This window comes from Dendrobates tinctorius, unplaced genomic scaffold (genome assembly GCF_039654945.1).
Source record: "Dendrobates tinctorius isolate UK_male_01 unplaced genomic scaffold, ASM3965494v1 ptg000008l, whole genome shotgun sequence".
In the NCBI taxonomy this organism is placed as follows: Eukaryota; Metazoa; Chordata; class Amphibia; order Anura; family Dendrobatidae; genus Dendrobates; species Dendrobates tinctorius.
In genome coordinates, this window is record NW_027361676.1 from 48,543,925 (window position 1) to 48,566,393 (window position 22,469).

A 22,469-nucleotide genomic window follows, 5' to 3' on the forward strand; every position below is an offset into this window, starting at 1 on the left:
TGTACCTTCAGGGGGCACTCGGAGTTGAACCAAGGACCTCTTGATGTGCAGTCAAATGTGCTACCACTGAGCTATACCCCCTATATTTGAAAAATGCAAACGCTCAATTTTTTTTTTTTCAACATGCAATCTGAAAAATGTTCAAATGCTCTACCACTAAGCTATGCCACCTATATTTGAAAAATGTAAACTCTTCTTTTTTAACATGAAACCTGAAATTTTCTTCAGTTTATATATGGTTGTGTTTTTTTACTTTGATATGCATTTTTCTTTGTTCAAAATAATTAACTTTAGCAAAAAGTACAGAGGAACTCTCAGGAATTTTTATTTTACCAGTCAAATCTTAGTTTTAGAGTCTACCAATGTGCTTTAAGAAAGCACAAAAACATGAATTCAACTTCACATGGTTCAAAAGATTGCATAAATATGTAGGTAAGAAATCATGTACAGTATTATTAATCCATTGTAAACGCATCTTCAGGGGGCACTTGGAGTTAAACCAAAGATCTCTTGAACTGCAGTCTACCACTGAGATATACCCCCTAATATTAAAAGACCTAAACTCTTTTTTTTTTTTTTCTCAGAAAACCTGAAATCTATTTGCATCTTTATGTTGTTGTGCCTTTTATTACATTGATATATATTTTTATTTGTTAAAAATAACAAACTAATACAACAAGTACAGAGAAACACTCAGTAATTTTTATATCACAAGTAAATTCTCAGTTTTATAGTCTTCCAAAGTGCTTTATGTATCTTTTGTAGATTTCTTTGCAGGCAAAATTTCTCAAACTTTTTGCTGCATTTCTTAACTAGTATTCATATAAAGAAAACATGAATTCAAATTCATACGGTTCTAAAACTAGTATAAATATATAGGTAGCGAAGTATGTATTTTTAATCTGTTCAAAATGTACATTCAAGCGGCACTCGGAGTTGAACCAAGGACCTCTTGATTTGCAGTCAAATGCTCTACCACTGAGCTATACCCCATATTTTTGAAAAATGCAAACGCTCAATTTTTTTTTTTCAACATGCAATCTGAAAAATGTTCAAATGCTCTACCACTAAGCTATGCCACCTATATTTGAAAAATGTAAACTCTTCTTTTTTAACATGAAACCTGACATTTTCGTCAGTTTATATATGGTTGTGTTTTTTTACTTTGATATGCATTTTTCTTTGTTAAAAATAATTAACTTTAGCAAAAAGTACAGAGGAACTCTCAGGAATTTTTATTTTACCAGTCAAATCTTAGTTTTAGAGTCTATCAATGTGCTTTAAGAAAGACAAAAACATGAATTCAACATCACATGGTTCAAAAGCTTGCATAAATATGTAGGTAAGAAATCATGTACAGTATTATTAATCCATTGTAAACGCACCTTCAGGGGGCACTTTGAGTTAAACCAAAGATCTCTTGATCTGCAGTCTAACTGTCTACCACTGAGATATACCCCCAATATTAAAAGACCTAAACTTTTTTTTTTTTTTTTTTTTTTCCCTCATAAAACCTGAAATCTATTTGCACAGTTTTATGTTGTTGTGCCTTTTTTACATTGATATACATTTTTATTTGTTAAAAATAACAAAATAATACAACAAGTACAGAGAAACACTCATTAATTTTTATATCACAAGTAAATTCTCAGTTTTATAGTCTTCCAATGTGCTTTATATATCTTTTGTAGATTTCTTTACAGGCAAAATTTCTTAAACTTTTTGCTGCATTTCTTAACTAGTATTCATATAAAGAAAACATGAATTCAACTTCATACGGTTCTAAATCTAGTATAAATATATAGGTAGCGAAGCATGTATTTTTAATCTGTTGAAAATGTACCTTCAGGGGGCACTCGGAGTTGAACCAAGGACCTCTTGATCTGTAGTCAAATGCTCTAACACTGAGCTATACCCCCTATATTTGAAAAATGCAAACGCTCAATTTTTTTTTTCAACATGCAATCTGAAAAATGTTCAAATGCTCTACCACTAAGCTATGCCACCTATATTTGAAAAATGTAAACTCTTCTTTTTTAACATGAAACCTGACATTTTCTTCAGTTTATATATGGTTGTGTTTTTTTACTTTGATATGCATTTTTCTTTGTTAAAAATAATTAACTTTAGCAAAAAGTACAGAGGAACTCTCAGGAATTTTTATTTTACCAGTCAAATCTTAGTTTTAGAGTCTATCAATGTGCTTTAAGAAAGACAAAAACATGAATTCAACATCACATGGTTCAAAAGCTTGCATAAATATGTAGGTAAGAAATCATGTACAGTATTATTAATCCATTGTAAACGCACCTTCAGGGGGCACTTGGAGTTAAAGCAAAGATCTCTTGATCTGCAGTCTAACTGTCTACCACTGAGATATACCCCCAATATTAAAAGACCTAAACTTTTTTTTTTTTTTTTTTTTTTCCCTCATAAAACCTGAAATCTATTTGCACAGTTTTATGTTGTTGTGCCTTTTTTACATTGATATACATTTTTATTTGTTAAAAATAACAAACTAATACAACAAGTACAGAGAAACACTCATTAATTTTTATATCACAAGTAAATTCTCAGTTTTATAGTCTTCCAATGTGCTTTATATATCTTTTGTAGATTTCTTTACAGGCAAAATTTCTCAACCTTTTTGCTGCATTTCTTAACTAGTATTCATATAAAGAAAACATGAATTCAACTTCATACGGTTCTAAATCTAGTATAAATATATAGGTAGCGAAGCATGTATTTTTAATCTGTTGAAAATGTACCTTCAGTGGGCACTCGGAGTTGAACCAAGGACCTCTTGATCTGTAGTCAAATGCTCTACCACTGAGCTATACCCCCTATATTTGAAAAATGCAAACGCTCAATTTTTTTTTTTCAACATGCAATCTGAAAAATGTTCAAATGCTCTACCACTAAGCTATGCCACCTATATTTGAAAAATGTAAATTCTTCTTTTTTAACATGAAACCTGAAATTTTCTTCAGTTTATATATGGTTGTGTTTTTTTCCTTTGATATGCATTTTTCTTTGTTCAAAATAATTAACTTTAGCAAAAAGTACAGAGGAACTCTCAGGAATTTTTATTTTACCAGTCAAATCTTAGTTTTAGAGTCTACCAATGTGCTTTAAGAAAGCACAAAAACATGAATTCAACTTCACATGGTTCAAAAGCTTGCATAAATATGTAGGTAAGAAATCATGTACAGTATTATTAATCCATTGTAAACGCATCTTCAGGGGGCACTTGGAGTTAAACCAAAGATCTCTTGATCTGCAGTCTAACTGTCTACCACAGAGATATACCCCCAATATTAAAAGACCTAAACTCTTTTTTTTTTTTTTTTTTTCCCTCATAAAACCTGAAATCTATTTGCACAGTTTTATGTTGTTGTGCCTTTTTTATATTGATATACATTTTTATTTGTTAAAAATAACAAACTAATACAACAAGTAGAGAGAAACACTCATTAATTTTTATATCACAAGTAAATTCTCAGTTTTATAGTCTTACAGTCTTCCAATGTGCTTTATATATCTTTTGTAGATTTCTTTACAGGCAAAATTTCTCAAACTTTTTGCTGCATTTCTTAACTAGTATTCATATAAAGAAAACATGAAATCAACTTCATACGGTTCTCATACGGAGTTGAACCAAGGACCTCTTGATCTGCAGTGAAATGCTCTACCACTGAGCTATACCCCCTATATTTGAAAAATGCAAACGCTCACTTTTTTTTTTCAACATGCAATCTGAAAAATGTTCAAATGCTCTACCACTAAGCTATGCCACCTATATTTGAAAAATGTAAACTCTTCTTTTTTAACATGAAACCTGAAATTTTCTTCAGTTTATATATGGTTGTGTTTTTTTACTTTGATATGCATTTTTCTTTGTTCAAAATAATTAACTTTAGCAAAAAGTACAGAGGAACTCTCAGGAATTTTTATTTTACCAGTCAAATCTTAGTTTTAGAGTCTACCAATGTGTTTTAAGAAAGCACAAAAACATGAATTCAACTTCACATGGTTCAAAAGCTTGCATAAATATGTAGGTAAGAAATCATGTACAGTATTATTAATCCATTGTAAACGCATCTTCAGGGGGCACTTGGAGTTAAACCAAAGATCTCTTGATCTGCAGTCTACCACTGAGATATACCCCCTAATATTAAAAGACCTAAACTCTTTTTTTTTTTTTTTTTCTCATAAAACATGAAATCTATTGGCATTTTTATGTTGTTGTGCCTTTTTTTACATTGATATACATTTTTATTTGTTAAAAATAACAAACTAATACAACAAGTACAGAGAAACACTCAGTAATTTTTATATCACAAGTAAATTCTCAGTTTTATAGTCTTTCAATGTGCTTTATATATCTTTTGTAGATTTCTTTTCAGGCAAAATTTCTCAAACTTTTTGCTGCATTTCTTTACTAGTATTCATATAAAGAAAACCTGAATTCAACTTCATACGGTTCTAAATCTAGTATAAATGTATAGGTAGCAAAGCATGTATTTTTAATCTGTTGAAAATGTACATTCAGGGGGCACTTGGAGTTGAACCAAGGACCTCTTGATCTGCAGTCAAATGCTCTACCACTGAGCTATACCCCCTATATTTGAAAAATGCAAACGCTCACTTTTTTTTTTTCAACATGCAATCTGAAAAATGTTCAAATGCTCTACCACTAAGCTATGCCACCTATATTTGAAAAATGTAAACTCTTCTTTTTTAACATGAAACCTGAAATTTTCTTCAGTTTATATTTGGTTGTGTTTTTTTACTTTGATATGCATTTTTCTTTGTTAAAAATAATTAACTTTAGCAAAAAGTACAGAGGAACTCTCAGGAATTTTTATTTTACCAGTCAAATCTTAGTTTTAGAGTCTACCAATGTGCTTTAAGAAAGCACAAAAACATGAATTCAACTTCACATGGTTCAAAAGCTTGCATAAATATGTAGGTAAGAAATCATGTACAGTATTATTAATCCATTGTAAATGCACCTTCAGGGGGCACTTGGAGTTAAACCAAAGATCTCTTGATCTGCAGTCTAACTGTCTACCACTGAGATATACCCCCTAATATTAAAAGACCTAAACTCTTTTTTTTTTTTTTTTTTTCCCTCATAAAACCTGAAATCTATTTGCACAGTTTTATGTTGTTGTGCCTTTTTTACACTGATATACATTTTTATTTGTTAAAAGTAACAAACTAATACAACAAGTACAGAGAAACACTCAGTAATTTTTATATCACAAGTAAATTCTCAGTTTTATAGTCTTCCAATGTGCTTTATATATCTTTTGTAGATTTCTTTACAGGCAAAATTTCTCAAACTTTTTGCTGCATTTCTTAACTAGTATTCATATAAAGAAAACATGAATTCAACTTCATACGGTTCTAAATCTAGTATAAATATATAGGTAGCGAAGCATGTATTTTTAATCTGTAGAAAAGGTACCTTCAGGGGGCTCTCGGAGTTTAACCAAGGACCTCTTGATCAGCAGTCAAATATATATACCCCCTATATTTGAAAAATGCAAACGCTCACTTTTTTTTTTCAACATGCAATCTGAAAAATGTTCAAATGCTCTACCACTAAGCCATGCCACCTATATTTGAAAAATGTAAACTCTTCTTTTTTAACATGAAACCTGAAATTTTCTTCAGTTTATATATGGTTGTGTTTTTTTACTTTGATATGCATTTTACTTTGTTCAAAATAATTAACTTTAGCAAAAAGTACAGAGGAACTCTCAGGAATTTTTATTTTACCAGTCAAATCTTAGTTTTAGAGTCTACCAATGTGCTTTAAGAAAGCACAAAAACATGAATTCAACTTCACATGGTTCAAAAGCTTGCATAAATATGTAGGTAAGAAATCATGTACAGTATTATTAATCCATTGTAAACACATCTTCAGGGGGCACTTGGAGTTAAACCAAAGATCTCTTGATCTGCAGTCTACCACTGAGATATACCCCCTAATATTAAAAGACCTAAACTCTTTTTTTTTTTTTTTCTCATAAAACATGAAATCTATTGGCATTTTTATGTTGTTGTGCCTTTTTTTACATTGATATACATTTTTATTTGTTAAAAGTAACAAACTAATACAACAAGTACAGAGAAACACTCAGTAATTTTTATATCACAAGTAAATTCTCAGTTTTATAGTCTTCCAATGTGCTTTATATATCTTTTGTAGATTTCTTTACAGGCAAAATTTCTCAAACTTTTTGCTGCATTTCTTAACTAGTATTCATATAAAGAAAACATGAATTCAACTTCATACGGTTCTGAATCTAGTATAAATATTTAGGTAGCGAAGCATGTATTTTTAATCTGTTGAAAAGGTACCTACAGGGGGCATGCGGAGTTGAACCAAGGACCTCTTGATCTGCAGTCAAATGCTCTACCACTGAGCTATAACCCCTATATTCGAAAAATGCAAACGCTCAATTTTTTTTTTTCAACATGCAATCTGAAAAATGTTCAAATGCTCTACCACTAAGCTATGCCACCTATATTTGAAAAATGTAAACTCTTCTTTTTTAACATGAAACCTGAAATTTTCTTCAGTTTATATATGGTTGTGTTTTTTTACTTTGATATGCATTTTTCTTTGTTCAAAATAATTAACTTTAGCAAAAAGTACAGAGGAACTCTCAGGAATTTTTATTTTACCAGTCAAATCTTAGTTTTAGAGTCTACCAATGTGCTTTAAGAAAGCACAAAAACATGAATTCAACTTCACATGGTTCAAAAGCTTGCATAAGTATGTAGGTAAGAAATCATGTACAGTATTATTAATCCATTGTAAACGCATCTTCAGGGGGCACTTGGAGTTAAACCAAAGATCTCTTGATCTGCAGTCTACCACTGAGATATACCCCCTAATATTAAAAGACCTAAACTCTTTTTTTTTTTTTTTTTTTTTCTCATAAAACATGAAATCTATTGGCATTTTTATGTTGTTGTGCCTTTTTTTACATTGATATACATTTTTATTTGTTAAAAATAACAAACTAATACAACAAGTACAGAGAAACACTCAGTAATTTTTATATCACAAGTAAATTCTCAGTTTTATAGTCTTTCAATGTGCTTTATATATCTTTTGTAGATTTCTTTTCAGGCAAAATTTCTCAAACTTTTTGCTGCATTTCTTTACTAGTATTCATATAAAGAAAACCTGAATTCAACTTCATACGGTTCTAAATCTAGTATAAATGTATAGGTAGCGAAGCATGTATTTTTAATCTGTTGAAAATGTACATTCAGGGGGCACTTGCAGTTGAACCAAGGACCTCTTGATCTGCAGTCAAATGCTCTACCACTGAGCTATACCCCCTATATTTGAAAAATGCAAACGCTCACTTTTTTTTTTCAACATGCAATCTGAAAAATGTTCAAATGCTCTACCACTAAGCTATGCCACCTATATTTGAAAAATGTAAACTCTTCTTTTTTAACATGAAACCTGAAATTTTCTTCAGTTTATATTTGGTTGTGTTTTTTTACTTTGATATGCATTTTTCTTTGTTAAAAATAATTAACTTTAGCAAAAAGTACAGAGGAACTCTCAGGAATTTTTATTTTACCAGTGAAATCTTAGTTTTAGAGTCTACCAATGTGCTTTAAGAAAGCACAAAAACATGAATTCAACTTCACATGGTTCAAAAGCTTGCATAAATATGTAGGTAAGAAATCATGTACAGTATTATTAATCCATTGTAAACGCACCTTCAGGGGGCACTTGGAGTTAAACCAAAGATCTCTTGATCTGCAGTCTAACTGTCTACCACTGAGATATACCCCCTAATATTAAAAGACCTAAACTCTTTTTTTTTTTTTTTTTTTTTTTTTTTTCCCTCATAAAACCTGAAATCTATTTGCACAGTTTTATGTTGTTGTGCCTTTTTTACACTGATATACATTTTTATTTGTTAAAAGTAACAAACTAATACAACAAGTACAGAGAAACACTCAGTAATTTTTATATCACAAGTAAATTCTCAGTTTTATAGTCTTCCAATGTGCTTTATATATCTTTTGTAGATTTCTTTACAGGCAAAATTTCTCAAACTTTTTGCTGCATTTCTTAACTAGTATTCATATAAAGAAAACATGAATTCAACTTCATACGGTTCTAAATCTAGTATAAATATATAGGTAGCGAAGCATGTATTTTTAATCTGTAGAAAAGGTACCTTCAGGGGGCTCTCGGAGTTTAACCAAGGACCTCTTGATCAGCAGTCAAATATATATACCCCCTATATTTGAAAAATGCAAACGCTCACTTTTTTTTTTCAACATGCAATCTGAAAAATGTTCAAATGCTCTACCACTAAGCCATGCCACCTATATTTGAAAAATGTAAACTCTTCTTTTTTAACATGAAACCTGAAATTTTCTTCAGTTTATATATGGTTGTGTTTTTTTACTTTGATATGTATTTTACTTTGTTCAAAATAATTAACTTTAGCAAAAAGTACAGAGGAACTCTCAGGAATTTTTATTTTACCAGTCAAATCTTAGTTTTAGAGTCTACCAATGTGCTTTAAGAAAGCACAAAAACATGAATTCAACTTCACATGGTTCAAAAGCTTGCATAAATATGTAGGTAAGAAATCATGTACAGTATTATTAATCCATTGTAAACGCATCTTCAGGGGGCACTTGGAGTTAAACCAAAGATCTCTTGATCTGCAGTCTACCACTGAGATATACCCCCTAATATTAAAAGACCTAAACTCTTTTTTTTTTTTTTTTCTCATAAAACATGAAATCTATTGGCATTTTTATGTTGTTGTGCCTTTTTTTACATTGATATACATTTTTATTTGTTAAAAGTAACAAACTAATACAACAAGTACAGAGAAACACTCAGTAATTTTTATATCACAAGTAAATTCTCAGTTTTATAGTCTTCCAATGTGCTTTATATATCTTTTGTAGATTTCTTTACAGGCAAAATTTCTCAAACTTTTTGCTGCATTTCTTAACTAGTATTCATATAAAGAAAACATGAATTCAACTTCATACGGTTCTAAATCTAGTATAAATATTTAGGTAGCGAAGCATGTATTTTTAATCTGTTGAAAAGGTACCTACAGGGGGCATGCGGAGTTGAACCAAGGACCTCTTGATCTGCAGTCAAATGCTCTACCACTGAGCTATAACCCCTATATTCGAAAAATGCAAACGCTCAATTTTTTTTTTTCAACATGCAATCTGAAAAATGTTCAAATGCTCTACCACTAAGCTATGCCACCTATATTTGAAAAATGTAAACTCTTCTTTTTTAACATGAAACCTGACATTTTCTTCAGTTTATATATGGTTGTGTTTTTTTACTTTGATATGCATTTTTCTTTGTTCAAAATAATTAACTTTAGCAAAAAGTACAGAGGAACTCTCAGGAATTTTTATTTTACCAGTCAAATCTTAGTTTTAGAGTCTGCCAATGTGCTTTAAGAAAGCACAAAAACATGAATTCAACTTCACATGGTTCAAAAGCTTGCATAAATATGTAGGTAAGAAATCATGTACAGTATTATTAATCCATTGTAAACGCATCTTCAGGGGGCACTTGGAGTTAAACCAAAGATCTCTTGATCTGCAGTCTACCACTGAGATATACCCCCTAATATTAAAAGACCTAAACTCTTTTTTTTTTTTTTTTTTCTCATAAAACATGAAATCTATTGGCATTTTTATGTTGTTGTGCCTTTTTTTACATTGATATACATTATTATTTGTTAAAAATAACAAACTAATACAACAAGTACAGAGAAACACTCAGTAATTTTTATATCACAAGTAAATTCTCAGTTTTATAGTCTTTCAATGTGCTTTATATATCTTTTGTAGATTTCTTTTCAGGCAAAATTTCTCAAACTTTTTGCTGCATTTCTTTACTAGTATTCATATAAAGAAAACCTGAATTCAACTTCATACGGTTCTAAATCTAGTATAAATGTATAGGTAGCGAAGCATGTATTTTTAATCTGTTGAAAATGTACATTCAGGGGGCACTTGGAGTTGAACCAAGGACCTCTCGATCTGCAGTCAAATGCTCTACCACTGAGCTATACCCCCTATATTTGAAAAATGCAAACGCTCACTTTTTTTTTTTCAACATGCAATCTGAAAAATGTTCAAATGCTCTACCACTAAGCTATGCCACCTATATTTGAAAAATGTAAACTCTTCTTTTTTAACATGAAACCTGAAATTTTCTTCAGTTTATATTTGGTTGTGTTTTTTTACTTTGATATGCATTTTTCTTTGTTAAAAATAATTAACTTTAGCAAAAAGTACAGAGGAACTCTCAGGAATTTTTATTTTACCAGTCAAATCTTAGTTTTAGAGTCTACCAATGTGCTTTAAGAAAGCACAAAAACATGAATTCAACTTCACATGGTTCAAAAGCTTGCATAAATATGTAGGTAAGAAATCATGTACAGTATTATTAATCCATTGTAAACGCACCTTCAGGGGGCACTTGGAGTTAAACCAAAGATCTCTTGATCTGCAGTCTAACTGTCTACCACTGAGATATACCCCCTAATATTAAAAGACCTAAACTCTTTTTTTTTTTTTTTTTTTTTTTCCCTCATAAAACCTGAAATCTATTTGCAAAGTTTTATGTTGTTGTGCCTTTTTTACACTGATATACATTTTTATTTGTTAAAAGTAACAAACTAATACAACAAGTACAGAGAAACACTCAGTAATTTTTATATCACAAGTAAATTCTCAGTTTTATAGTCTTCCAATGTGCTTTATATATCTTTTGTAGATTTTTTTACAGGCAAAATTTCTCAAACTTTTTGCTGCATTTCTTAACTAGTATTCATATAAAGAAAACATGAATTCAACTTCATACGGTTCTAAATCTAGTATAAATATATAGGTAGCGAAGCATGTATTTTTAATCTGTAGAAAAGGTACCTTCAGGGGGCTCTCGGAGTTTAACCAAGGACCTCTTGATCAGCAGTCAAATATATATACCCCCTATATTTGAAAAATGCAAACGCTCACTTTTTTTTTTCAACATGCAATCTGAAAAATGTTCAAATGCTCTACCACTAAGCCATGCCACCTATATTTGAAAAATGTAAACTCTTCTTTTTTAACATGAAACCTGAAATTTTCTTCAGTTTATATATGGTTGTGTTTTTTTACTTTGATATGCATTTTACTTTGTTCAAAATAATTAACTTTAGCAAAAAGTACAGAGGAACTCTCAGGAATTTTTATTTTACCAGTCAAATCTTAGTTTTAGAGTCTACCAATGTGCTTTAAGAAAGCACAAAAACATGAATTCAACTTCACATGGTTCAAAAGCTTGCATAAATATGTAGGTAAGAAATCATGTACAGTATTATTAATCCATTGTAAACGCATCTTCAGGGGGCACTTGGAGTTAAACCAAAGATCTCTTTATCTGCAGTCTACCACTGAGATATACCCCCTAATATTAAAAGACCTAAACTCTTTTTTTTTTTTTTTTCTCATAAAACATGAAATCTATTGGCATTTTTATGTTGTTGTGCCTTTTTTTACATTGATATACATTATTATTTGTTAAAAATAACAAACTAATACAACAAGTACAGAGAAACACTCAGTAATTTTTATATCACAAGTAAATTCTCAGTTTTATAGTCTTTCAATGTGCTTTATATATCTTTTGTAGATTTCTTTTCAGGCAAAATTTCTCAAACTTTTTGCTGCATTTCTTTACTAGTATTCATATAAAGAAAACCTGAATTCAACTTCATACGGTTCTAAATCTAGTATAAATGTATAGGTAGCGAAGCATGTATTTTTAATCTGTTGAAAATGTACATTCAGGGGGCACTTGGAGTTGAACCAAGGACCTCTCGATCTGCAGTCAAATGCTCTACCACTGAGCTATACCCCCTATATTTGAAAAATGCAAACGCTCACTTTTTTTTTTTCAACATGCAATCTGAAAAATGTTCAAATGCTCTACCACTAAGCTATGCCACCTATATTTGAAAAATGTAAACTCTTCTTTTTTAACATGAAACCTGAAATTTTCTTCAGTTTATATTTGGTTGTGTTTTTTTACTTTGATATGCATTTTTCTTTGTTAAAAATAATTAACTTTAGCAAAAAGTACAGAGGAACTCTCAGGAATTTTTATTTTACCAGTCAAATCTTAGTTTTAGAGTCTACCAATGTGCTTTAAGAAAGCACAAAAACATGAATTCAACTTCACATGGTTCAAAAGCTTGCATAAATATGTAGGTAAGAAATCATGTACAGTATTATTAATCCATTGTAAACGCACCTTCAGGGGGCACTTGGAGTTAAACCAAAGATCTCTTGATCTGCAGTCTAACTGTCTACCACTGAGATATACCCCCTAATATTAAAAGACCTAAACTCTTTTTTTTTTTTTTTTTTTTTTTTTTTTTCCCCTCATAAAACCTGAAATCTATTTGCACAGTTTTATGTTGTTGTGCCTTTTTTACACTGATATACATTTTTATTTGTTAAAAGTAACAAACTAATACAACAAGTACAGAGAAACACTCAGTAATTTTTATATCACAAGTAAATTCTCAGTTTTATAGTCTTCCAATGTGCTTTATATATCTTTTGTAGATTTCTTTACAGGCAAAATTTCTCAAACTTTTTGCTGCATTTCTTAACTAGTATTCATATAAAGAAAACTTGAATTCAACTTCATACGGTTCTAAATCTAGTAAAAATATATAGGTAGCGAAGCATGTATTTTTAATCTGTAGAAAAGGTACCTTCAGGGGGCTCTCGGAGTTTAACCAAGGACCTCTTGATCTGCAGTCAAATATATATACCCCCTATATTTGAAAAATGCAAACGCTCACTTTTTTTTTTCAACATGCAATCTGAAAAATGTTCAAATGCTCTACCACTAAGCCATGCCACCTATATTTGAAAAATGTAAACTCTTCTTTTTTAACATGAAACCTGAAATTTTCTTCAGTTTATATATGGTTGTGTTTTTTTACTTTGATATGCATTTTACTTTGTTCAAAATAATTAACTTTAGCAAAAAGTACAGAGGAACTCTCAGGAATTTTTATTTTACCAGTCAAATCTTAGTTTTAGAGTCTACCAATGTGCTTTAAGAAAGCACAAAAACATGAATTCAACTTCACATGGTTCAAAAGCTTGCATAAATATGTAGGTAAGAAATCATGTACAGTATTATTAATCCATTGTAAACGCATCTTCAGGGGGCACTTGGAGTTAAACCAAAGATCTCTTGATCTGCAGTCTACCACTGAGATATACCCCCTAATATTAAAAGACCTAAACTCTTTTTTTTTTTTTTTTTCTCATAAAACATGAAATCTATTGGCATTTTTATGTTGTTGTGCCTTTTTTTACATTGATATACATTTTTATTTGTTAAAAGTAACAAACTAATACAACAAGTACAGAGAAACACTCAGTAATTTTTATATCACAAGTAAATTCTCAGTTTTATAGTCTTCCAATGTGCTTTATATATCTTTTGTAGATTTCTTTACAGGCAAAATTTCTCAAACTTTTTGCTGCATTTCTTAACTAGTATTCATATAAAGAAAACATGAATTCAACTTCATACGGTTCTAAATCTAGTATAAATATTTAGGTATTGAAGCATGTATTTTTAATCTGTTGAAAAGGTACCTACAGGGGGCATGCGGAGTTGAACCAAGGACCTCCTGATCTGCAGTCAAATGCTCTACCACTGAGCTATAACCCCTATATTCGAAAAATGCAAACGCTCATTTTTTTTTTTCAACATGCAATCTGAAAAATGTTCAAATGCTCTACCACTAAGCTATGCCACCTATATTTGAAAAATGTAAACTCTTCTTTTTTAACATGAAACCTGACATTTTCTTCAGTTTATATATGGTTGTGTTTTTTTACTTTGATATGCATTTTTCTTTGTTAAAAATAATTAACTTTAGCAAAAAGTACAGAGGAACTCTCAGGAATTTTTATTTTACCAGTCAAATCTTAGTTTTAGAGTCTATCAATGTGCTTTAAGAAAGACAAAAACATGAATTCAACATCACATGGTTCAAAAGCTTGCATAAATATGTAGGTAAGAAATCATGTACAGTATTATTAATACATTGTAAACACACCTTCAGGGGGCACTTGGAGTTAAACCAAAGATCTCTTGATCTGCAGTCTAACTGTCTACCACTGAGATATACCCCCAATATTAAAAGGCCTAAACTCTTTTTTTTTTTTTTTTTTTTTTTTTCCCTCATAAAACCTGAAATCTATTTGCACAGTTTTATGTTGTTGTGCCTTTTTTATATTGATATACATTTTTATTTGTTAAAAATAACAAACTAATACAACAAGTAGAGAGAAACACTCATTAATTTTTATATCACAAGTAAATTCTCAGTTTTATAGTCTTACAGTCTTCCAATGTGCTTTATATATCTTTTGTAGATTTCTTTACAGGCAAAATTTCTCAAACTTTTTGCTGCATTTCTTAACTAGTATTCATATAAAGAAAACATGAATTCAACTTCATACGGTTCTCATACGGAGTTGAACCAAGGACCTCTTGATCTGCAGTCAAATGCTCTACCACTGAGCTATACCCCCTATATTTGAAAAATGCAAACGCTCACTTTTTTTTTTCAACATGCAATCTGAAAAATGTTCAAATGCTCTACCACTAAGCTATGCCACCTATATTTGAAAAATGTAAACTCTTCTTTTTTAACATGAAACCTGAAATTTTCTTCAGTTTATATATGGTTGTGTTTTTTTACTTTGATATGCATTTTTCTTTGTTCAAAATAATTAACTTTAGCAAAAAGTACAGAGGAACTCTCAGGAATTTTTATTTTACCAGTCAAATCTTAGTTTTAGAGTCTACCAATGTGCTTTAAGAAAGCAAAAAAACATGAATTCAACTTCACATCGTTCAAAAGCTTGCATAAATATGTAGGTAAGAAATCATGTACAGTATTATTAATCCATTGTAAACGCATCTTCAGGGGGCACTTGGAGTTAAACCAAAGATCTCTTGATCTGCAGTCTACCACTGAGATATACCCCCTAATATTAAAAGACCTAAACTCTTTTTTTTTTTTTTTTTCTCATAAAACATGAAATCTATTGCCATTTTTATGTTGTTGTGCCTTTTTTTACATTGATATACATTTTTATTTGTTAAAAATAACAAACTAATACAACAAGTACAGAGAAACACTCAGTAATTTTTATATCACAAGTAAATTCTCAGTTTTATAGTCTTTCAATGTGCTTTATATATCTTTTGTAGATTTCTTTTCAGGCAAAATTTCTCAAACTTTTTGCTGCATTTCTTTACTAGTATTCATATAAAGAAAACCTGAATTCAACTTCATACGGTTCTAAATCTAGTATAAATGTATAGGTAGCAAAGCATGTATTTTTAATCTGTTGAAAATGTACATTCAGGGGGCACTTGGAGTTGAACCAAGGACCTCTTGATCTGCAGTCAAATGCTCTACCACTGAGCTATACCCCCTATATTTGAAAAATGCAAACGCTCACTTTTTTTTTTTCAACATGCAATCTGAAAAATGTTCAAATGCTCTACCACTAAGCTATGCCACCTATATTTGAAAAATGTAAACTCTTCTTTTTTAACATGAAACCTGAAATTTTCTTCAGTTTATATTTGGTTGTGTTTTTTTACTTTGATATGCATTTTTCTTTGTTAAAAATAATTAACTTTAGCAAAAAGTACAGAGGAACTCTCAGGAATTTTTATTTTACCAGTCAAATCTTAGTTTTAGAGTCTACCAATGTGCTTTAAGAAAGCACAAAAACATGAATTCAACTTCACATGGTTCAAAAGCTTGCATAAATATGTAGGTAAGAAATCATGTACAGTATTATTAATCCATTGTAAACGCACCTTCAGGGGGCACTTGGAGTTAAACCAAAGATCTCTTGATCTGCAGTCTAACTGTCTACCACTGAGATATACCCCCTAATATTAAAAGACCTAAACTCTTTTTTTTTTTTTTTTTCTCATAAAACATGAAATCTATTGGCATTTTTATGTTGTTGTGCCTTTTTTTTACATTGATATACATTTTTATTTGTTAAAAGTAACAAACTAATACAACAAGTACAGAGAAACACTCAGTAATTTTTATATCACAAGTAAATTCTCAGTTTTATAGTCTTCCAATGTGCTTTATATATCTTTTGTAGATTTCTTTACAGGCAAAATTTCTCAAACTTTTTGCTGCATTTCTTAACTAGTATTCATATAAAGAAAACATGAATTCAACTTCATACGGTTCTAAATCTAGTATAAATATTTAGGTAGCGAAGCATGTATTTTTAATCTGTTGAAAAGGTACCTACAGGGGGCATGCGGAGTTGAACCAAGGACCTCTTGATCTGCAGTCAAATGCTCTACCACTGAGCTATAACCCCTATATTCGAAAAATGCAAACGCTCAATTTTTTTTTTTCAACATGCAATCTGAAAAATGTTCAAATGCTCTACCACTAAGCTATGCCACCTATATTTGAAAAATGTAAACTCTTCTTTTTTAACATGAAACCTGAAATTTTCTTCAGTTTATATATGGTTGTGTTTTTTTACTTTGATATGCATTTTTCTTTGTTCAAAATAATTAACTTTAGCAAAAAGTACAGAGGAACTCTCAGGAATTTTTATTTTACCAGTCAAATCTTAGTTTTAGAGTCTACCAATGTGCTTTAAGAAAGCACAAAAACATGAATTCAACTTCACATGGTTCAAAAGCTTGCATAAATATGTAGGTAAGAAATCATGTACAGTATTATTAATCCATTGTAAACGCATCTTCAGGGGGCACTTGGAGTTAAACCAAAGATCTCTTGATCTGCAGTCTACCACTGAGATATACCCCCTAATATTAAAAGACCTAAACTCTTTTTTTTTTTTTTTTTTCTCATAAAACATGAAATCTATTGGCATTTTTATGTTGTTGTGCCTTTTTTTACATTGATATACATTTTTATTTGTTAAAAATAACAAATTAATACAACAAGTACAGAGAAACACTCAGTAATTTTTATATCACAAGTAAATTCTCAGTTTTATAGTCTTTCAATATGCTTTATATATCTTTTGTAGATTTCTTTTCAGGCAAAATTTCTCAAACTTTTTGCTGCATTTCTTTACTAGTATTCATATAAAGAAAACCTGAATTCAACTTCATACGGTTCTAAATCTAGTATAAATGTATAGGTAGCGAAGCATGTATTTTTAATCTGTTGAAAATGTACATTCAGGGGGCACTTGGAGTTGAAACAAGGACCTCTTGATCTGCAGTCAAATGCTCTACCACTGAGCTATACCCCCTATATTTGAAAAATGCAAACGCTCACTTTTTTTTTTTCAACATGCAATCTGAAAAATGTTCAAATGCTCTACCACTAAGCTATGCCACCTATATTTGAAAAATGTAAACTCTTCTTTTTTAACATGAAACCTGAAATATTCTTCAGTTTATATTTGGTTGTGTTTTTTTACTTTGATATGCATTTTTCTTTGTTAAAAATAATTAACTTTAGCAAAAAGTACAGAGGAACTCTCAGGAATTTTTATTTTACCGGTCAAATCTTAGTTTTGGAGTCTACCAATGTGCTTTAAGAGAGCACAAAAACATGAATTCAACTTCACATGGTTCAAAAGCTTGCATAAATATGTAGGTAAGAAATCATGTACAGTATTATTAATCCATTGTAAACGCACCTTCAGGGGGCACTTGGAGTTAAACCAAAGATCTCTTGATCTGCAGTCTAACTGTCTACCACTGAGATATACCCCCTAATATTAAAAGACCTAAACTCTTTTTTTTTTTTTTTTTTTTTTTTTTTTTCCTCATAAAACCTGAAATCTATTTGCACAGTTTTATGTTGTTGTGCCTTTTTTACACTGATATACATTTTTATTTGTTAAAAGTAACAAACTAATACAACAAGTACAGAGAAACACTCAGTAATTTTTATATCACAAGTAAATTCTCAGTTTTATAGTCTTCCAATGTGCTTTATATATCTTTTGTAGATTTCTTTACAGGCAAAATTTCTCAAACTTTTTGCTGCATTTCTTAACTAGTATTCATATAAAGAAAACATGAATTCAACTTCATACGGTTCTAAATCTAGTATAAATATATAGGTAGCGAAGCATGTATTTTTAATCTGTAGAAAAGGTACCTTCAGGGGGCTCTCGGAGTTTAACCAAGGACCTCTTGATCTGCAGTCAAATATATATACCCCCTATATTTGAAAAATGCAAACGCTCACTTTTTTTTTTCAACATGCAATCTGAAAAATGTTCAAATGCTCTACCACTAAGCCATGCCACCTATATTTGAAAAATGTAAACTCTTCTTTTTTAACATGAAACCTGAAATTTTCTTCAGTTTATATATGGTTGTGTTTTTTTACTTTGATATGCATTTTACTTTGTTCAAAATAATTAACTTTAGCAAAAAGTACAGAGGAACTCTCAGGAATTTTTATTTTACCAGTCAAATCTTAGTTTTAGAGTCTACCAATGTGCTTTAAGAAAGCACAAAAACATGAATTCAACTTCACATGGTTCAAAAGCTTGCATAAATATGTAGGTAAGAAATCATGTACAGTATTATTAATCCATTGTAAACGCATCTTCAGGGGGCACTTGGAGTTAAACCAAAGATCTCTTGATCTGCAGTCTACCACTGAGATATACCCCCTAATATTAAAAGACCTAAACTCTTTTTTTTTTTTTTTTTCTCATAAAACATGAAATCTATTGGCATTTTTATGTTGTTGTGCCTTTTTTTACATTGATATACATTTTTATTTGTTAAAAGTAACAAACTAATACAACAAGTACAGAGAAACACTCAGTAATTTTTATATCACAAGTAAATTCTCAGTTTTATAGTCTTTCAATGTGCTTTATATATCTTTTGTAGATTTCTTTTCAGGCAAAATTTCTCAAACTTTTTGCTGCATTTCTTTACTAGTATTCATATAAAGAAAACCTGAATTCAACTTCATACGGTTCTAAATCTAGTATAAATGTATAGGTAGCAAAGCATGTATTTTTAATCTGTTGAAAATGTACATTCAGGGGGCACTTGGAGTTGAACCAAGGACCTCTTGATCTGCAGTCAAATGCTCTACCACTGAGCTATACCCCCTATATTTGAAAAATGCAAACGCTCACTTTTTTTTTTTCAACATGCAATCTGAAAAATGTTCAAATGCTCTACCACTAAGCTATGCCACCTATATTTGAAAAATGTAAACTCTTCTTTTTTAACATGAAACCTGAAATTTTCTTCAGTTTATATTTGGTTGTGTTTTTTTACTTTGATATGCATTTTTCTTTGTTAAAAATAATTAACTTTAGCAAAAAGTACAGAGGAACTCTCAGGAATTTTTATTTTACCAGTCAAATCTTAGTTTTAGAGTCTACCAATGTGCTTTAAGAAAGCACAAAAACATGAATTCAACTTCACATGGTTCAAAAGCTTGCATAAATATGTAGGTAAGAAATCATGTACAGTATTATTAATCCATTGTAAACGCACCTTCAGGGGGCACTTGGAGTTAAACCAAAGATCTCTTGATCTGCAGTCTAACTGTCTACCACTGAGATATACCCCCTAATATTAAAAGACCTAAACTCTTTTTTTTTTTTTTTTTTTTTCCCCTCATAAAACCTGAAATCTATTTGCACAGTTTTATGTTGTTGTGCCTTTTTTACACTGATATACATTTTTATTTGTTAAAAGTAACAAACTAATACAACAAGTACAGAGAAACACTCAGTAATTTTTATATCACAAGTAAATTCTCAGTTTTATAGTCTTCCAATGTGCTTTATATATCTTTTGTAGATTTCTTTACAGGCAAAATTTCTCAAACTTTTTGCTGCATTTCTTAACTAGTATTCATATAAAGAAAACATGAATTCAACTTCATACGGTTCTAAATCTAGTATAAATATATAGGTAGCGAAGCATGTATTTTTAATCTGTAGAAAAGGTACCTTCAGGGGGCTCTCGGAGTTTAACCAAGGACCTCTTGATCTGCAGTCAAATATATATACCCCCTATATTTGAAAAATGCAAACGCTCACTTTTTTTTTTCAACATGCAATCTGAAAAATGTTCAAATGCTCTACCACTAAGCCATGCCACCTATATTTGAAAAATGTAAACTCTTCTTTTTTAACATGAAACCTGAAATTTTCTTCAGTTTATATATGGTTGTGTTTTTTTACTTTGATATGCATTTTACTTTGTTCAAAATAATTAACTTTAGCAAAAAGTACAGAGGAACTCTCAGGAATTTTTATTTTACCAGTCAAATCTTAGTTTTAGAGTCTAACAATGTGCTTTAAGAAAGCACAAAAACATGAATTCAACTTCACATGGTTCAAAAGCTTGCATAAATATGTAGGTAAGAAATCATGTACAGTATTATTAATCCATTGTAAACGCATCTTCAGGGGGCACTTGGAGTTAAACCAAAGATCTCTTGATCTGCAGTCTACCACTGAGATATACCCCCTAATATTAAAAGACCTAAACTCTTTTTTTTTTTTTTTTTCTCATAAAACATGAAATCTATTGGCATTTTTATGTTGTTGTGCCTTTTTTTACATTGATATACATTTTTATTTGTTAAAAGTAACAAACTAATACAACAAGTACAGAGAAACACTCAGTAATTTTTATATCACAAGTAAATTCTCAGTTTTATAGTCTTTCAATGTGCTTTATATATCTTTTGTAGATTTCTTTTCAGGCAAAATTTCTCAAACTTTTTGCTGCATTTCTTTACTAGTATTCATATAAAGAAAACCTGAATTCAACTTCATACGGTTCTAAATCTAGTATAAATGTATAGGTAGCAAAGCATGTATTTTTAATCTGTTGAAAATGTACATTCAGGGGGCACTTGGAGTTGAACCAAGGACCTCTTGATCTGCAGTCAAATGCTCTACCACTGAGCTATACCCCCTATATTTGAAAGATGCAAACGCTCACTTTTTTTTTTTCAACATGCAATCTGAAAAATGTTCAAATGCTCTACCACTAAGCTATGCCACCTATATTTGAAAAATGTAAACTCTTCTTTTTTAACATGAAACCTGAAATTTTCTTCAGTTTATATTTGGTTGTGTTTTTTTACTTTGATATGCATTTTTCTTTGTTAAAAATAATTAACTTTAGCAAAAAGTACAGAGGAACTCTCAGGAATTTTTATTTTACCAGTCAAATCTTAGTTTTAGAGTCTACCAATGTGCTTTAAGAAAGCACAAAAACATGAATTCAACTTCACATGGTTCAAAAGCTTGCATAAATATGTAGGTAAGAAATCATGTACAGTATTATTAATCCATTGTAAACGCACCTTCAGGGGGCACTTGGAGTTAAACCAAAGATCTCTTGATCTGCAGTCTAACTGTCTACCACTGAGATATACCCCCTAATATTAAAAGACCTAAACTCTTTTTTTTTTTTTTTTTTTTTTCCCCTCATAAAACCTGAAATCTATTTGCACAGTTTTATGTTGTTGTGCCTTTTTTACACTGATATACATTTTTATTTGTTAAAAGTAACAAACTAATACAACAAGTACAGAGAAACACTCAGTAATTTTTATATCACAAGTAAATTCTCAGTTTTATAGTCTTCCAATGTGCTTTATATATCTTTTGTAGATTTCTTTACAGGCAAAATTTCTCAAACTTTTTGCTGCATTTCTTAACTAGTATTCATATAAAGAAAACATGAATTCAACTTCATACGGTTCTAAATCTAGTATAAATATATAGGTAGCGAAGCATGTATTTTTAATCTGTAGAAAAGGTACCTTCAGGGGGCTCTCGGAGTTTAACCAAGGACCTCTTGATCTGCAGTCAAATATATATACCCCCTATATTTGAAAAATGCAAACGCTCACTTTTTTTTTTCAACATGCAATCTGAAAAATGTTCAAATGCTCTACCACTAAGCCATGCCACCTATATTTGAAAAATGTAAACTCTTCTTTTTTAACATGAAACCTGAAATTTTCTTCAGTTTATATATGGTTGTGTTTTTTTACTTTGATATGCATTTTACTTTGTTCAAAATAATTAACTTTAGCAAAAAGTACAGAGGAACTCTCAGGAATTTTTATTTTACCAGTCAAATCTTAGTTTTAGAGTCTAACAATGTGCTTTAAGAAAGCACAAAAACATGAATTCAACTTCACATGGTTCAAAAGCTTGCATAAATATGTAGGTAAGAAATCATGTACAGTATTATTAATCCATTGTAAACGCATCTTCAGGGGGCACTTGGAGTTAAACCAAAGATCTCTTGATCTGCAGTCTACCACTGAGATATACCCCCTAATATTAAAAGACCT

General features: G+C 30.3%; 13 non-coding genes across 13 annotated transcripts; all 13 read right to left on the bottom strand.

Moving 5' to 3' along the window:
• Nucleotides 1-9: 9 nt before the first annotated feature.
• TRNAC-GCA (transfer RNA cysteine (anticodon GCA)) lies at nt 10-81 on the bottom strand. Its single transcript has one exon. It is a non-coding gene; the product is annotated as a tRNA-Cys (tRNA).
• An 840-nt stretch (nt 82-921) lies between these two features.
• TRNAC-GCA (transfer RNA cysteine (anticodon GCA)) lies at nt 922-992 on the bottom strand. Its single transcript has one exon. It is a non-coding gene; the product is annotated as a tRNA-Cys (tRNA).
• Nucleotides 993-1,847: 855 nt separating this feature from the next.
• On the bottom strand, nt 1,848-1,919 carry TRNAC-ACA (transfer RNA cysteine (anticodon ACA)). The gene has a single exon. It is a non-coding gene; the product is annotated as a tRNA-Cys (tRNA).
• An 853-nt stretch (nt 1,920-2,772) lies between these two features.
• TRNAC-ACA (transfer RNA cysteine (anticodon ACA)) lies at nt 2,773-2,844 on the bottom strand. Its single transcript has one exon. It is a non-coding gene; the product is annotated as a tRNA-Cys (tRNA).
• Nucleotides 2,845-4,550: 1,706 nt separating this feature from the next.
• Nucleotides 4,551-4,622, bottom strand: TRNAC-GCA (transfer RNA cysteine (anticodon GCA)). The gene has a single exon. It is a non-coding gene; the product is annotated as a tRNA-Cys (tRNA).
• Nucleotides 4,623-6,376: 1,754 nt separating this feature from the next.
• TRNAC-GCA (transfer RNA cysteine (anticodon GCA)) lies at nt 6,377-6,448 on the bottom strand. Its single transcript has one exon. It is a non-coding gene; the product is annotated as a tRNA-Cys (tRNA).
• Nucleotides 6,449-7,294: 846 nt separating this feature from the next.
• TRNAC-GCA (transfer RNA cysteine (anticodon GCA)) lies at nt 7,295-7,366 on the bottom strand. The gene has a single exon. It is a non-coding gene; the product is annotated as a tRNA-Cys (tRNA).
• Nucleotides 7,367-10,044: 2,678 nt separating this feature from the next.
• On the bottom strand, nt 10,045-10,116 carry TRNAC-GCA (transfer RNA cysteine (anticodon GCA)). The gene has a single exon. It is a non-coding gene; the product is annotated as a tRNA-Cys (tRNA).
• Nucleotides 10,117-11,875: 1,759 nt separating this feature from the next.
• Nucleotides 11,876-11,947, bottom strand: TRNAC-GCA (transfer RNA cysteine (anticodon GCA)). The gene has a single exon. It is a non-coding gene; the product is annotated as a tRNA-Cys (tRNA).
• Nucleotides 11,948-15,496: 3,549 nt separating this feature from the next.
• Nucleotides 15,497-15,568, bottom strand: TRNAC-GCA (transfer RNA cysteine (anticodon GCA)). The gene has a single exon. It is a non-coding gene; the product is annotated as a tRNA-Cys (tRNA).
• Nucleotides 15,569-17,334: 1,766 nt separating this feature from the next.
• On the bottom strand, nt 17,335-17,406 carry TRNAC-GCA (transfer RNA cysteine (anticodon GCA)). The gene has a single exon. It is a non-coding gene; the product is annotated as a tRNA-Cys (tRNA).
• Nucleotides 17,407-19,171: 1,765 nt separating this feature from the next.
• TRNAC-GCA (transfer RNA cysteine (anticodon GCA)) lies at nt 19,172-19,243 on the bottom strand. The gene has a single exon. It is a non-coding gene; the product is annotated as a tRNA-Cys (tRNA).
• Nucleotides 19,244-21,002: 1,759 nt separating this feature from the next.
• Nucleotides 21,003-21,074, bottom strand: TRNAC-GCA (transfer RNA cysteine (anticodon GCA)). The gene has a single exon. It is a non-coding gene; the product is annotated as a tRNA-Cys (tRNA).
• Between the last annotated feature and the right edge of the window lie 1,395 nt (nt 21,075-22,469).